The following is a 14,920-nucleotide window of genomic DNA, read 5'->3' on the forward strand; positions in this document are numbered from 1 at the left end:
GCTTTCATGAGTCTCACAATTCTAGATGCAAATGCTCAGGGCATTCCCCAACAGAGCAGGATATTTGCTCAGGAGAGTCCAGCACAGCTAAGCCTCATGATGATTGTGCTTTGTCCAAGCATCTTTAGAAGATTTCTGAAACTTTCGAGAATTTTCTAATTAATTCATTCGACGAATATTTGGTGAACACCTACATATAGAGTCTTATGTTCTAAGCATCTAACCTCCATGTAGATTATAAAAACAAATGAGAACATGGTATTTTTCTCTTAAGAAATTTACAATCAATCTGGAAATAGAAGACTTGAAGCTAATTATCCAAAACTCGAGGAGCTTTGTAATTTAAGGCCTGGGAAGATGTACCTATTACTTCCACCAAGCCACACCTGCCTGGCAAAACAGGAATGTGTTTTGGATAAAAATCACAATTTCAACAAAAAGGATCTTTGGATATGTGCCTTCACCAAGCTGTGTCCTTGGCCCCCTACTCTCCCAAACTGACCAGCTTGCCTTCCCTTCTCAAGGTCACCTGGTCTCCTTGACAGTCATCATCATTTTTCTTCTGCAGCTACTGACTGTGTTCCCCTCACCTGCTGTCAAAAGCCTTAATCCATAGCAGTTTTTGGTCCTGCGCCAAGCTGCTACTTCCTTGCCATTGCCAAATGCCCTGTTGTTCCTCTCATCACTGCCCTTGCCTTTAAAGTCCACCTATCTACTGACAACTCCCAAATTAAGATTTCTGGCTTCAACTTCTCCCTCCATAACTGTCTTGTCAGCATCACCACTTAGGTATCTAACAGTCATATCAGACTATGTTTTCTAAAACCAATCCAATCCTGTTCTTCCCAGTTTCCCTACCTCAACAATGGCAGGTCCCAAACTTTATAGCCATTCTTGCCTCCTCTCTTCCTCTCCCACCAGTCATCCAACCCATCGAATTATCTTTTTACTCTATTATCAGAGGGATCCAAACTCCCCCACTTCTCCCACCCACACCATTTCTACCCAGGTCTAAGCTGCCATCAAGTCATGTTGGATTATTGCAATTATCTCCCAGCTGGGCTTCCTACTTCCACTCTAAGCCCTCTAGAGTTTATTCTCTCACTCTGTCATCAGAATGGTCCTTTTAAAAGTCATATTTAGTTCATGAATGTCATCTTCTCATCAAAATTCTCAAATGGCTTCCCATCTCAGAGTCAAAGCAGAATTCCTTTCAAGAATCTACAAAATCCTCCATAATCTGCTCCACAGCTCCACCTATCTTTTATCATCTCCTACACCATCACCACCCACAGACATTATGATTCAGCAGACCTGGATTGCTTATGGCCCCTTGCATACATCAAGTGCATACCTGGTCTCACTCCCCGCAATGCCCTTCCCTATGTGTCTGTGTAGCTCATTCCCACACTGCTTCAAGTCACCTTATAGAGATGTCTGCCTTGAGCTCCAAGATTACACAATTCCACCCACTGCCCACTACCACGCTTCCTAGCCCTTCCTTGTGCTCCCTCTTGATCTGTAATCCTTCTTCCATGTGATACACATTGATTTTCTACCTCCCATATCAGAATGCAAGCTCTATGAGGGCTGAAGTTCTGTTCTGCTAAGCTTTCTAGCATCTCAGTACTGCCATATAGCTTCATGTGTGAATGAATGAATGAATGAATGAATAAACAAATGAACATCCCTAGGGTGGAAGAGACCCCTCTACCATCAAGAGTATGATTCTTTTAAGGCTTTCAAAAGGGTAGCCTCTCTCTCCTGGTTTTTCTCCCTCTATTGCAAAAAAAAAAAAAATGGGACCAACATCTTCTGGGTTGCCACAATGTGGAGAGTTACTCTCAAAGATGGTAAACCATTATCCTAGAAGGCAGTCCAGGTTTCTCAGATTTCTCTGGCTGAATTCCTTGCCTTTAAAGGAAACTTGCCAAGAAGCTAAGGGAGCTCATTGTTTGAGTCTTAACCCCACTTTCCTGCTGCACAAATTTCAGTCACCATCCTCTTTCTCTTCTCTCCCAGGCCAACCAGCAGGTTTTTGTGATAAGATGCCTGATGAGAAGTTCCCTTCGTGGCTCAGCGGTTAATGAACCAGACTAGGATCCCTGGCCTCACTCAGTGAGTTAAGGACCTGGCGTTTTTGTGAGCTGTGGTGTAGGTCACAGACACAGCTCAGATCCCAAGTGGCTGTGGCTGTGGTGCAGGCCGGTAGCTGTGGATCTGATTCGACCCCTAACCTGGGAACTTCCATATGCTGTGGGAACCTCATTATGCAAATGAGAGGATAGATTTTTTTTTTTTTTAAGGGCCACACCCACAGCATGCGGAAGTTCCCAGGCTAGGGGTTGAACCAGAGCTGCAGTTGCTGGCCTGCACCACAGCCACAGCAACTTAGAATCTGAGCCTTGTCTGTGACCTACACCACAGCTCACAGCAACGCAACACCAGATCCTTTACCCACTGAGTGAAGCCAGGGATCAAACCCACATTCTCATGGATACCAGTCAGGTTTGTTTCCACTGAGCCACAACAGGAACTCCCAGAAGACAGAATTTTTTAAAAAGTAAACTCTGACTTAACCTCACACTCACTCATCTCCAAATTCAGGAAGCAACAACTCAGTGAACACCAAGCTCAGAATTTCAGATGCTCTACTTCCTCGATAGAAAAATGAAGCACCATCTTCCTCATTAAGTAACTAAAGATGCTAAGAAGGTATAGTCACCTTCCGGTTGAAAGAAAAAAAGATGAAATCTTCAGAATCTAACCACTTACAAATGAAAAATAAACTCCTAGATGCTAAGAAGGATTTTTTTTTTTTCGCTTTTTAGGGCTGTACCTAGGACATATGGAAGTTCCCAGGGGTTGAATTGGAGCTGCAGCTGCCAGCCCACACCACAGCAACACCAGATCTGAACTGAATCTGCAACTTACGCCACAGCTCACAGCATCACTGGATCCTTAACCCACTGAACTAGGCTAGGGATCGAAACTTCATCCTCATGGAAGCTAGTCAGATTCATTTCCACTGCACCACAACAGGAACTCTCAAGAAGGACTTTTTTTTTAAACATGTTATATGTGTGTTAAACAGACTATGCTTTGCCAAAATCAGGGTACCATTCTTAAAGATTTAATTTGATTTATTCTATATTTTCTAAGGTGGGAAAATTTGAACCACTATCAAATCTTAGCAAATACTGAATGAATTCAGTATACATCTTTCAAAAACATCTCTTACATCTAAGTTATTAAACTTACTTTTAAATTTATGATTCAAAAGTTTAATTGGATAAGTACGTTTTTATATATTGTCAAATTCCATACCAATAAAAGTTCTTTATATTTTTAAGATCCAGTAGATCATAGTGCACAATCCTGCCATTCAATAAGATTTGAGGAGGAGAAGAAAGACAAGATGAATTATTAAAACAGGCAATGTTTTATGGCATAAAAGTTTCTAGCACTTAAATACTGGACTTCTGCTTGAAAAAAATGTAGGTTTTTTTCTTACCATTAAACTATCTCAAAATGGGAAAACAAAGCTATCTAGGAAGGAAAAGAAATAGGAAACAAAAGGAGGTGTTTTACAATAAATAACCCTATGGTTTCTGTTCCATGCTAGAAAATTAGATAGCTGCAATAAAAGCACAATTTCATGGGGTGCTCTGAGCAGTCAAATCACAGATTTTTCCCTTGAGTTCTGGCTCCACAAAAAGGATGTTAAATTAAGTGCCACATGGTCACATTTTCACTTTAATTACCTTTTTAAAAAGCTAGGATTTTTGAGCCTCATGGGACTTATACATTTTCAATCACAGAGGACTCATATTTTAAATCATTAAATTCTCATTACACCTCCTGTAATGCATATACTACCCTAGCTGTATGTAACGTGATGTGTTTGAGTAACTTGCCTAAGATCATTTAAGTAGCAAAAGAGCAAAAATGAGGCGTGCAATAGCAACTTTGCATACAAGCAGAGTGACCTTGGAATCTAAACCTCTGTAAGGTCCTCGAAAAGGCAGAAATTGGTCAAAGATCACAGGTCTCTTTCAGCCCTAATAGTCAATGATTTCCTGTTCTTTTTTTCCCCCTTTTTTGGCCATCCCACAGCCTATGGAGCTCCTGGGCCAGGGATCAGATCTGAGCTACAGTTGCATCCTACATCACAGCTGCACCCTATATCACAGCTGCAGCAACATGGATCCTTTAACCCACTGTTCCAGCCTGGGATCGAACTTCCCTCCTGGCACTGTAGTCATGCTGCTGGTCCTGGTGCATCATTGTGGGAACACCTTAAGAGGAACTTTTGACATCAGTGAAAATGGACTCTTTGCCCACACTACCCAGTAACCCCTAGTATAACTCTGTTGCTAGGAATTTAATGTATAAATGTCCCCACCCCCAAACTCATTTGTTGAAATCCTAACCATTAATGTGATGATGGTATTAAGAGGTGGGACATTTAACAGGTAATTAGGTCATGATGGTGGAACCCTCATAAATGGGATCAGTACCCTTAAAAGACAAGACAAAGGAGTGTTCTCCCTCTCTCTCCCCTTCCCTTCTTTTCTCTCTCCCTCCCCCCCTTTCCCTCTCCTCCTTCCCCTGTAAGGATACAAGGAGACAATAACCATCTGAAAACCAGGAAGCAGGTCTTCACCAGACACCAGATCTGTCCACCAGATCTTGGTCTACTCAGCCTCCAGGCGCCCATTGTGGCTCAGCGGTAATGAACCTGACTAATTCAAGCCACCCTGTCTAGGACCATTTGTTACAGCAGCCCAAGCTGACACCCACCATTTCAAAAATCATGGAAGCTTCTTCTTTCATCTCTCAACTTTCATTGAACTAAACAATTTTGATTCTTCTCATATTTTCTCCATAGTTTGCTTCCTATACTTTTATGATTTCCATCACCCTTCAGATTTCTCATTTCTTAAAAGCCTTAAGTGGCACAGTAAGATGGAAGCTTGATTTTTACCGTTTGAGTGGAAAATTCCCTTGTTCTTCCTACATGCTAGGCATCTCTTTTTCATCCCAATGTAGGGAAATGTGGTTGCTTTGGGTTTTTTTTTTTTAATTAATAAACACTCAGCTATATTATTGCCTCTGGTCAGCTTTATTTCAACATCTCCAACATTTCCTGGTTACTTTTGCTTATAATTAGTAGTAAACTGTTCTGCATTTTCATAGCTTTGTTTTCCTCCAGAGGTAAAATAACTTCTAACCAATGGAGGAACAAGGATCTAGCTGCTATTGCCCTGTTATAAACTGAATTATATCCCCCCAAAATTCTTATATTGAAACTCTAGCCCCCCCTCCATTTCAAGATAGGGTATTTAAAAGGATAAATAAGGTTAAATGAGGTCATTAGGGTGGGTCCTATTCAATATGACTGGTATACTTATAAGGAGAGGAAATTTGGGGAGTTCCCATTGTGGCTCAGAGGTAATGAACCTGATTAATATCCATGAGGACCTGGGTTCACTCCCTGGCCTCACTCCGTGGGTTAAGGATGCAGTGTTGCTGCAGCTGCTGTGTACACAGGTGGTTACAGTTCCAATTTGACCCCTAGCCTAGGAACTTCCATAGGCTGCAGGTGTGGATATAAAAAGACAAAAAAAAAAAAAAAAAAAAGAACAAGAAGAGGAAATTTGGACACAGATACACACAGAGGGAAGACCATGTAAAGACACAGGGAGAAGATGGCCATCTATATGCCAAGGAGAGAGCCTCAGAAGACACCAACCCTGCCACCATCTTGACTTCTAGCTTTTATGACTGTGAGAAAACAAATTTTTTTGTTGTTTAATCCACTCAGTCTGTATAACTTTGTTATAGAAGCCCTAGAAAACCTATACCGACCCCTCTCCTGGTTATGACTTTGGAGGGGAGAATGATATTGCTGCTCAACCATCCATCCCCATCGATACTAGGAGGAGGAGACAGGTGTAAGTGAGCCCCATCCTAGCACATACACAACTCTGAGGGCTGACTTGGTATTCACCACCTTCCCCATCAAGCTGGTCCCACTCATACAGGAGGATAGATTGGAGTCTTTCACAGGAAAAGAAGCACATTATTCAGTAGCTTAAACTAGACTTTCAGTGTTTCCCTTTATTTTCTTCTTTATATTCAAAGATACACTACCAGCCTAGTAAATCCCAGGTAGGCAGTTAAACAGCCAAAGATTTTCCTGAGGAAAAATAGGGCCAAATTTACTCTGGCCATCTTTCTCCTAATCTTACCCCCAATGGCCATTTTACTGAATGGTTTCCAAAAGTTTATGTTCCAGGGGTCCAGCTCAGTAAGAGCCCAAGGGAAATAAGCCCCTTTTCAGATGAGTAATATTTGAGGCTAATATCAAGGCCAGAATATTCCTAAGGAGAAAGCCTTGCTCATCAGATTTTCTTTCAACAGTTTAATATTTTGACCTCTTCATTTTTCTATTCACTCATTTCTTTGGGAAACATTTACTGAGCATTTAGCATATGCAAGGCTCTGCATAGTGGTCAAGGCTACAAACAATAATAAATCATCAGCATACCAAAAATCATAAAGGGTCCCCCTGGAAATTGATAGTAAAGATTTTTAAGAGTGAGAAATGACAGAAATCAGAATCTTAAGATTACAAAGACCAGAGACCCTAATATTCTAGGAAATTCATAAAGCTTAGGAAATCAGAACAAACATATCACAATGATTGGGCAAGTGACTCTGACGTGATGTGCAAACTAAAGTCACATGGTGCTTCACAAAGAGAGAAGATACAAGGATCTCTCTTCCTCTGCTTCCTCCCCTCCCTGACAAATATGCTGATCCATTCCTTCTCAACCTCCACCAACAGACCCTGTTTCCATTCCTATAAATGCAGCCAAATTGTGTTTTAAATATATTTCCATTTTTTGAAATTTCTAAGGTCATGTAATTCCTGTTACTTTCTTGGAAACAGTTTCCACTGAGAAGATGGAATACATAAACATACTGTGCTATTGGCAGAACCTCTCTGTTGTCTGGGAAAGCGGGGATGGAGGTGGCAGTGGCGGCTCTGATGGTGGGGGCATGGCCACCAAGGGAACAGAACGGCTTTTTCATGCGGTGCTGATAGAGAAGGCAGGGACCCGCTACAGGAAGGGGGAAGATCCTGAACCCACTCAAGAGAGTGCCTCAAGGGCAGTGGTGTTCTCTCTTCAGCACGTGATCAGGAACAAAGGAATCTTTATTCATCTCTTTCTGTAGCACTGGTTTGCTTTTTATTCCTTATAAGTAGCTGAGAAAGACCATGAGCAGCCCTTTTAGTCAGCTGTGGAAGAGACGAACGCTTTCAGAAGAGAGAAGCTATCATTTCGGAGAATGGTTTATTCACATTGTAGAATAATCTTTAAAGAAACGTAAGCGATTGATCTTTTAATTATAGAGGAATAAATACATCTGTGAAATCCACCAATTTCGCTTTGGATTAATTACTCTCAATTACAAGCCAGATATTCAGCAAAAAGATATCTCAATCTGCAAATGGCTTCTCTTCCTAAAACATGGCTTTGAGTTCACCCCCTTCCTTACCCCATCCTTAAATTCCAGTCACTACTAGAGAAACAGTAGGGAGAAAACTACATAACATCTCAGAGATTGAGTTTGAGAGCTTTAGATATGTTGTCTGCTACGAAGCAAGTTCTGGATTCTCAAAAAGTCAGATCAGTTATCAATTATCTGTGAATAATATTATGATCATGCTGTCTCAGAGGGTGTATTTTTTTATTTATTCAAAAATCCCAACACATTTTCATCCCACTCACAAATCAGATCCCAGCTCTGGCCAAAAAATGCAAGTCCTATCTTTGAGTTTCAGTGTACCTCCACAGCGCCAACAGAGGACAAGATACTCAAAAAGTATCTATTGACTTGAAATGACACCTTTCACAACTCTGGGAACTCCACCAACCAAAAATTTTAAATTGCAATTTCTTCTAGTTCCGTTTAGGCAAACAAGCAAAGAAACAGTTCCAGCTGGTTGTATCTTTGCTGATTCATATTTTATATAGCTTCTCTTACTAAGACAGCCCAGAAGCAATGCTCCCATCCATATAAAAGTGGGCCAAGGGCTTTCTGAAGCCACTTTCCTTTCTCTGCTATTTCTGGATCTTGAGTCAACTCTCTTCCTTGGGGAGTACAGAGACTTTAGCAAGTTCCCATTTCAAGAAATCCTGTTTCTATTTGAAGTTCTCTCTTCCAGAAAAGAAAAAGAATAGCTAAAGGAAAAGAAAACCCAACATCTTCTTAACTATATCTTTTTTCTTTCTTTTTTCTTTTTATGGATGAACCTGCAGCATATGGACATTCCTAGGCTAAGGGATGAATGGGAGCTGCAGTTTCAGGCCTACGCTACAGCCAGGGCAACGCCAGATCCGGATCCAAGCTGCATGTGTGACCTACACTGCCGCTTGAGGCAACGCAGGATCCTTAACCCAATGATCGAGGCCAGGGATCAAACCCACACCCTCATGAACACTATGTTAGGTTTTCAACCCACTGAGCCACAAGAGCAACTCTATGCTATGTCTTTTCTGCTGATGTTTGGTAATTTTTCATATCAGCATCCTTCTCTAAACAGGAATATATCTGCACAGTATTTTATTTGTAAACAAGAAGTTTCTTTAAACAACAAGACACTTGACTTAAAGGGAAAAATATCTAGGATTCATTTTTTTAAGAGTAATTTATCCCTACTTAAAGACAGATTGCCTTACATGTAACAGCTATGTACAAAAAAGTTATAAAATTGTCCTTGGTTTTATAATGATACATGAAAAACATTAAAATTCTCCAATTGAAAAAGATATACAAGGATTTTTACAGTGTTCTTTTTTTTTTTTTTTTTTTTTTTTTGTTAAACAGTGAGAGCAAAATAACTTACTGGACTATAAAGTAATGAATGAGCATACCATTAGTGGAGAAAGGGGGTATTTTCACAAAACCAGTATTTTTCCCCATCCCATCTCTATTTGATGTCAATCAAAACAAACCATTGGCCATTTAGTTAAAAAAAATGTAATATGCGTATGCACATACACTAGTTAATGCACAATAAAGGAATGGGGAAGGAGAAAAGGAAAGAATAGAGAAAACTATACTATAGTAGTCAGGATGTGATAGAACCAAATTGCAGTTTTCTAATTGAGAATGTCTTCTTGTTCTCAAGGAACAGAATTCTGGAGTAAAGTATCAGGTTCCCTTTTTAGTAGTCACCTCCTGTCTGCTGCTGGAACACATCAATTGTATCTTCAGCCTCCATTTCCAACTGTGCAGGTGTGTCTGTTTCATTGATTGGCTGCCCGTCAAATCAGAATCTGATCTGCCTCATTGACAAACCCTGTCATTCACAACAGGCTTTCATTAGTTTACTAAGTGGTGTATGCCTTTTAATGTTAAACTGCACCACAGAACCATCCTGCCCCCACAACCTTCAAATTAATATGATCATTGTTCTCAGTCTTGACTCCTTCCTTGGGCTTTTTGCCGGCCATGGCGAGTGCCGGAGTCTCCTCAGCAAAAGAGGTACAAGGTCTGCACTGAACAAAGACACAAGCAGCACCAGGAGCAGCAGCAGAAGCTGCACAGTATTTTAACATCCCTCCTTTAACCTTGCAATGCATGGAAATACTCTAATATATGATATCTTGACAGGTTTCCCAAAGGTAATATGATTCTCTCCATTATTTAGCAAGTTCTTATCCTGAAGCATTCTCATCTTTACCGCTTGGCATCAGTTAACCTGAATTTCCAAAGGTTGGTGCCAAGTTTTGGGTCCTCCTGTTTGCAAAAGCATCTTTTTCTCAACTATTCCTGGGGTGGGGAGGGTCCAGGCACTCCAGGCAATACTTCGGAGCAGATGGGCCCTGTGGTGAGTGTCTCCTCCATCCCCACTGTTCATTATTCTCAGATGCTTCCTTGAGCATCATGACTGGGGGCTAAGAACAATCATCTCATCAAAATAATCAAACTAGTGTCCAGACAGGTTTTCATCCAGTTTCTTCTTAAACCACCTTCAAAAAAGTTTTACAGACTAACTCCACCCCCCAATTTTAACCTAAATAAGGAGAGGAAGAATAGGAGATGGCATCAAGAAATGCTCTTGTTACAAGGGGAAAGCATAATTATCTCATATGTTGTAACTTGTGTTTCTTCTGCACTTGCATAAAGCTAATGGGCTGCTCAGGGAGACTTAAAGGCCAACTCTGGACCAGCACACTCCTCTGTTCACAGAAGAGGTGGTGTCACTTCACCGTCTTGACTCATCCCCTCAATCTCCATCCTTCTGTTCTGACCCCTACCCTGCTGCCAGGTAGTGACATACACTGACCTCTTAGGCAGGTATAATTCCTCTAAGATGGAATTATAGGCAGTTCACAGTCAGCATTGTGCTTATTCTTCATGGTATATTCTTACACTGTATTATGTACATTTTTGTAATTGTGTTTTCTCCTCTTAAAAGGTCACCTCCATAAAGGAACATCACCTCCTTAAGGACTATGTTACATTGATCACGGTTTTATGAGGGCCTTACATATAGTAGATGCTCAATGAATAACCGTTCATCTTCCCTTATTGTTGCTTCTTAACAGGGTCATCAGGAGTCCAGCCTGGGGACTGGAGACAAAGCGAAGAGGCTTAGCAAATCTCATTCACAGAAATAACATTCGACAAAATAAGGTGAAAGGACAGTGACCACTGGAATCCTCAAAGCAAGAAAACCCTGAAACAGTCAGGGGAGAGCAAAGAATAGCAGAAGAGAGAGAAATCCTCAGCCAGCTGCCAATTATAAGACGGAAATAGAGAGTAATGGCCTAAGACCAGACATCCAAATACCACCCCAGAGCAGAAAGCAGCTAAAGAATGGACCCTAATGGGCCACCCTCCTCCCCAACTCCTCCCTACATCACAGTTCTCCCCAGGGCTATCAGCCTCTGCCTCCTGACTTTCCTTGTGTCTTGTGGAGACTGCTTTCTTCCCCTTCTCTGTAATCCTTTAGACATGCATTCCTCGACCTTGATAGGGTCTTTCCTTATCCACCATTACTCCCTCCTTTGAAAGATAACCTATCACTGAGAATGGCCTCTTTCTTACCACTGCATCATCACCACTACCTTTGCAGTGGAGACTTAGCTCCATCCTGCCTTTTTGATCCCCCTGCCCACAGGCATTTAAACAGACTTATTCTTGAGGCCCAATCTTTACTGACCAGCTAAGGAACCTAGATTTTAGTCTCTGGCTTGTAAGGAACTTCATGGAAGATCTCAGGCCTTTCCTCACTGCTGGCTGCCATGACAAATAGCTATATTTATTCTTTTCTTGTCTCTATCAGCATTACATCTATTTGGTGTGTTCTGGGGATTAAGCAAAATAAAAATCTATCAAAAAACAAAAAAACAAAAAACTCTACACAACCCTCAGGGTATCTTAAAATGAGAGTCATTTTTGGAAGAACTATAGCCTAAAAGTACGGTGCTCCAGCATCAACCAGTCTTAGATTTGAATCTCAGCTCTTATTCAAAGACTTCCAGCCAGTGGCTGAACCTGCTCTGTTTTCTTATCTGTGAAAGAGGACATTATTACCACCTTCCTCAAAGGATTGCCATGGGCTTTTAACCACTCTGCTCTCTACCTCCATTCACAAAATTGCCCCTGCTTCTCTCTTCACTTCTTTCTGTCAGATTTGAGATCCCTGGTCACATGGAGTGAACCCCACTAGCCTAAGGGAGATACTATACCAGTTCTGTGGTTATTTTTAAATATTTAAGTGTATTCGATTCTTAACTGCAGCCTATTTTCTTTCAGAGTCAATGAAATTTCTTTCGAGAAAGGATCTGTACTAATTTCTATGACTAATATATAGAGTAAGCATTTAAGTTTAAGAAGCCAGTGTTTCCCAAACTGAGGGCTGCTCATACTATGGATGCCTCAGGGGACACAGATATATCCATGAATATTCACAAATATTCAGTATTGCTATTTCAAATGTAGGTATAAATGATATTAATAAAATTTAAGTTTATTTAAAAGCATGACAATTTGTAAAAGTTATCATTGCACACTTTCTTGAAATATTACACTATGTAGGGATTCTAAATTTTTAACATGCTAGAATTAATATTTTATTAAATCTTGACATTGATATTATTAGTAATATTTGATTATTAACAATAATATCCAACATTTATTAAGTATCAGGCACTCTTCTAACAACCTAACACATATGAACTCATTAAATCCTCACAATGACCCTATAATGCAGCACTATTATCATTTCCAATTTATATATTAGGAAACTAAGAACTGGGCAGCATCTTCCCCTGGAGTGGGACCTTCTACAGAGGAAGATGGGGCCTCACAAAAGCCAAGCCCCAACCTCAGCCCCCAGAGTTTCTCCATCAAATGCCTGAGTGAAGCATGTTGTGTTTTATTTTAAAACACCCCATCTAGGAGAGAGGATTAAGATGGCAGAATAGAAGGACTGGAGCTCAACTTCTCTCCTAAAAACAACAAAATTCACAACTAAAAGCTGAGCAATCTCCACCAGAATGGACCAGAAACCTTAAAAAAGATACCCTACTCCAGAAGAAAAAGAGGACACATCAAGAGGAAGGAGGGGCGATTTCTCAATATAAACAACCCCATAACTCCCGGGTGGGAGGCTCCACAGACTGAAAACTAACTGGTTCACAGAGACTCACCTACAGGAGTGAGAGTTCTGAGCTCCACATCAAACCCTCACGTGCTGGGATCTGGAACTGGGAGAAAGAGCCCCTGGAGCATCTGGCATTGAAAGGTCAGTGGGGCTTGTGCGCAGGAGCTCCACAGCACTGGGGGAAACAGAGACCCCATTCTTAAAAGGTGCACACGGACTTTCACGTGCACTGGATCCCAGGGCAGAGCAAGGTCTCCATAGGAATCTGGGTCAAACCTGACTGTAGTTCTTGGAAGTCATTCTGGGAAAACAGGGGTGAATGTGGCTTGTTGTGAGGGAAGGACACTGAAGGCAAAGCTCTCAGGAATATACAGCAGCTGCCTTTCTCTGGAGGTGGCCATTTTTGGAAAACCTGGCCCCATCCATCAGTCATCTCTGAGAAGCTCCAGGGCAAACAATAATCCAGGTGGGATCACAGCCCTGCCCCTCAGTAAGCAGGCTACCTAAAGACCCCTCAGGCACACAGATGCCTCTAATCCCATCCAGAGACTAAGCCCCACCCACCAGGGAGATTAGAATCTGCTCCACCCACCAGTGGGCAGGCATCAGCCCCTCCCATCAGGAAGCCTACAGCAAGCCCCCATATAGACTTCAGCCACAAGGGGGGCAGAGGTAAGAGGCTACAACTCTTGAATCTGTAAAAAGTCACCACACCAAAAACCTATAAAAATGGAAAGACAGAGAACTATAACTCAGATGAGGGTAAAAGGAAAAACTCCAGAAAATCAGCTAAGTGATGAGGAGACTCTCAGCCTCCAGGAAACAGACTTTAGACTGTTAATGCTGAAGATGATGCAAGACATTGGAAATAAACTAGAGGCAAAGATGAATAACTTACAGGAAACACTGACCAAAGAGATACAAGATATAAAACTTAGGAGTTCCCGTCGTGGCGCAGTGGTTAACGAATCCGACTAGGAACCATGAGGTTGCGGGTTCGGTCCCTGCCCTTGCTCAGTGGGTTAATGATCCGGCGTTGCCGTGAGCTGTGGTGTAGGTTGCAGACGCGGCTCGGATCCCACGTTGCTGTGGCTCTGGCGTAGGCCAGTGGCTACAGCTCCGATTGGACCCCTAGCCTGGGAACCTCCATATGCCATGGGAAGCGGCCCTTGAAAAGGCAAAAGGACAAAAAATAAATAAAAAATAAAAAGATATAAAACTTAAACAAGAGGAAACTAGACACAGAGAGGTTAAGCGATTTATCACAGAGCTAGTTAGGGGCGGAGCTGAGATTCAAGCTCAGGCATTCTGGTTCCAGAGGCCATACCCTTTGTTTCCACACAACTAGTTGAGAACTCAGCTATGTAATAATACACTGGTGCCACTGTTTTTGACCAGAAAATTATATGTGACTTTGATATTGATTTTATATTCTATGAAAACAGGCATATTTCTAACTAGGTACAAACTGAAATGTATATTTATACTCTGGCTTATATTTGACCAGGGACACAACCAAGAAATCTATGATAACTTTAATGAAAAGAACAATAAATTAACTCAAACAAAAATAATAAAACCCCTTCCTGCTGCCTAGTCTGCCCACATAAGCTCCTCCCCAAGCAAGACACATGGACCAGAGTGAGTTTCCATTAATGACATTTCCTTTGATGATTGTTTTGTCATTAACCTGTTGCTTTCACCTTTCTCTCACTCCATTAGGAAACTAGTTTGGCACTATTTGGTTATTTGCTAAATTGAAAGGTGCCAAAAAACACAATGGAAGCAACAACTACTAAGGAAGTTAAAGGCAATAAAAATAGAGTGATGCATTTCAACTCTTTACCTCTATACTTGAGTTATATTCACACTCACACCCATGTTCCATTTCATTGATTAAAAGTTCAAGAACATACATTGACTCTCTACCTGTCCAGGAGTTATGTTTGGAGATGTAAATGCATGAATAGAACTAAGAATGAACCAATCCTTTTAGAGTACAAACTAAAAGAGTCCAAGGGAGTTCCCGTCGTGGCACGGCAGAAACGAATCTGACTAGGAAACATGAGGTTGCAGGTTCAATCCTTGGCCTCGCTCAGTGGGTTAAGGATCTGGCATTGCCATGAGCTGTGGTGTAGGTCACAGATGTGGCTTGGATCTGGCATTGCTGTGGCTCTGGCATAGGCGGGCGGCTACAGCTCTTATTAGCCTGGGAACCTCCATATGCCA

General features: G+C 41.5%; 1 protein-coding gene and 1 pseudogene across 4 annotated transcripts in view; both read right to left on the reverse strand.

Moving 5' to 3' along the window:
- LOC146403340 (uncharacterized) overlaps positions 1-14,920 on the reverse strand; it is a 481,678-nt gene that overhangs the window by 353,576 nt on the left and 113,182 nt on the right. The window lies entirely within an intron of this gene.
- LOC146403342 (small ubiquitin-related modifier 2 pseudogene) lies at positions 9,201-9,548 on the reverse strand (annotated as a pseudogene).

The sequence above is a fragment of the Sus scrofa genome, chromosome 5, assembly GCF_054392235.1.
Source record: "Sus scrofa isolate SSC_HxYL_T2T_F1_AM1 chromosome 5, Sscrofa_HxYL_maternal_Yorkshire_Landrace_v2.0, whole genome shotgun sequence".
Classification (NCBI taxonomy): Eukaryota; Metazoa; Chordata; class Mammalia; order Artiodactyla; family Suidae; genus Sus; species Sus scrofa.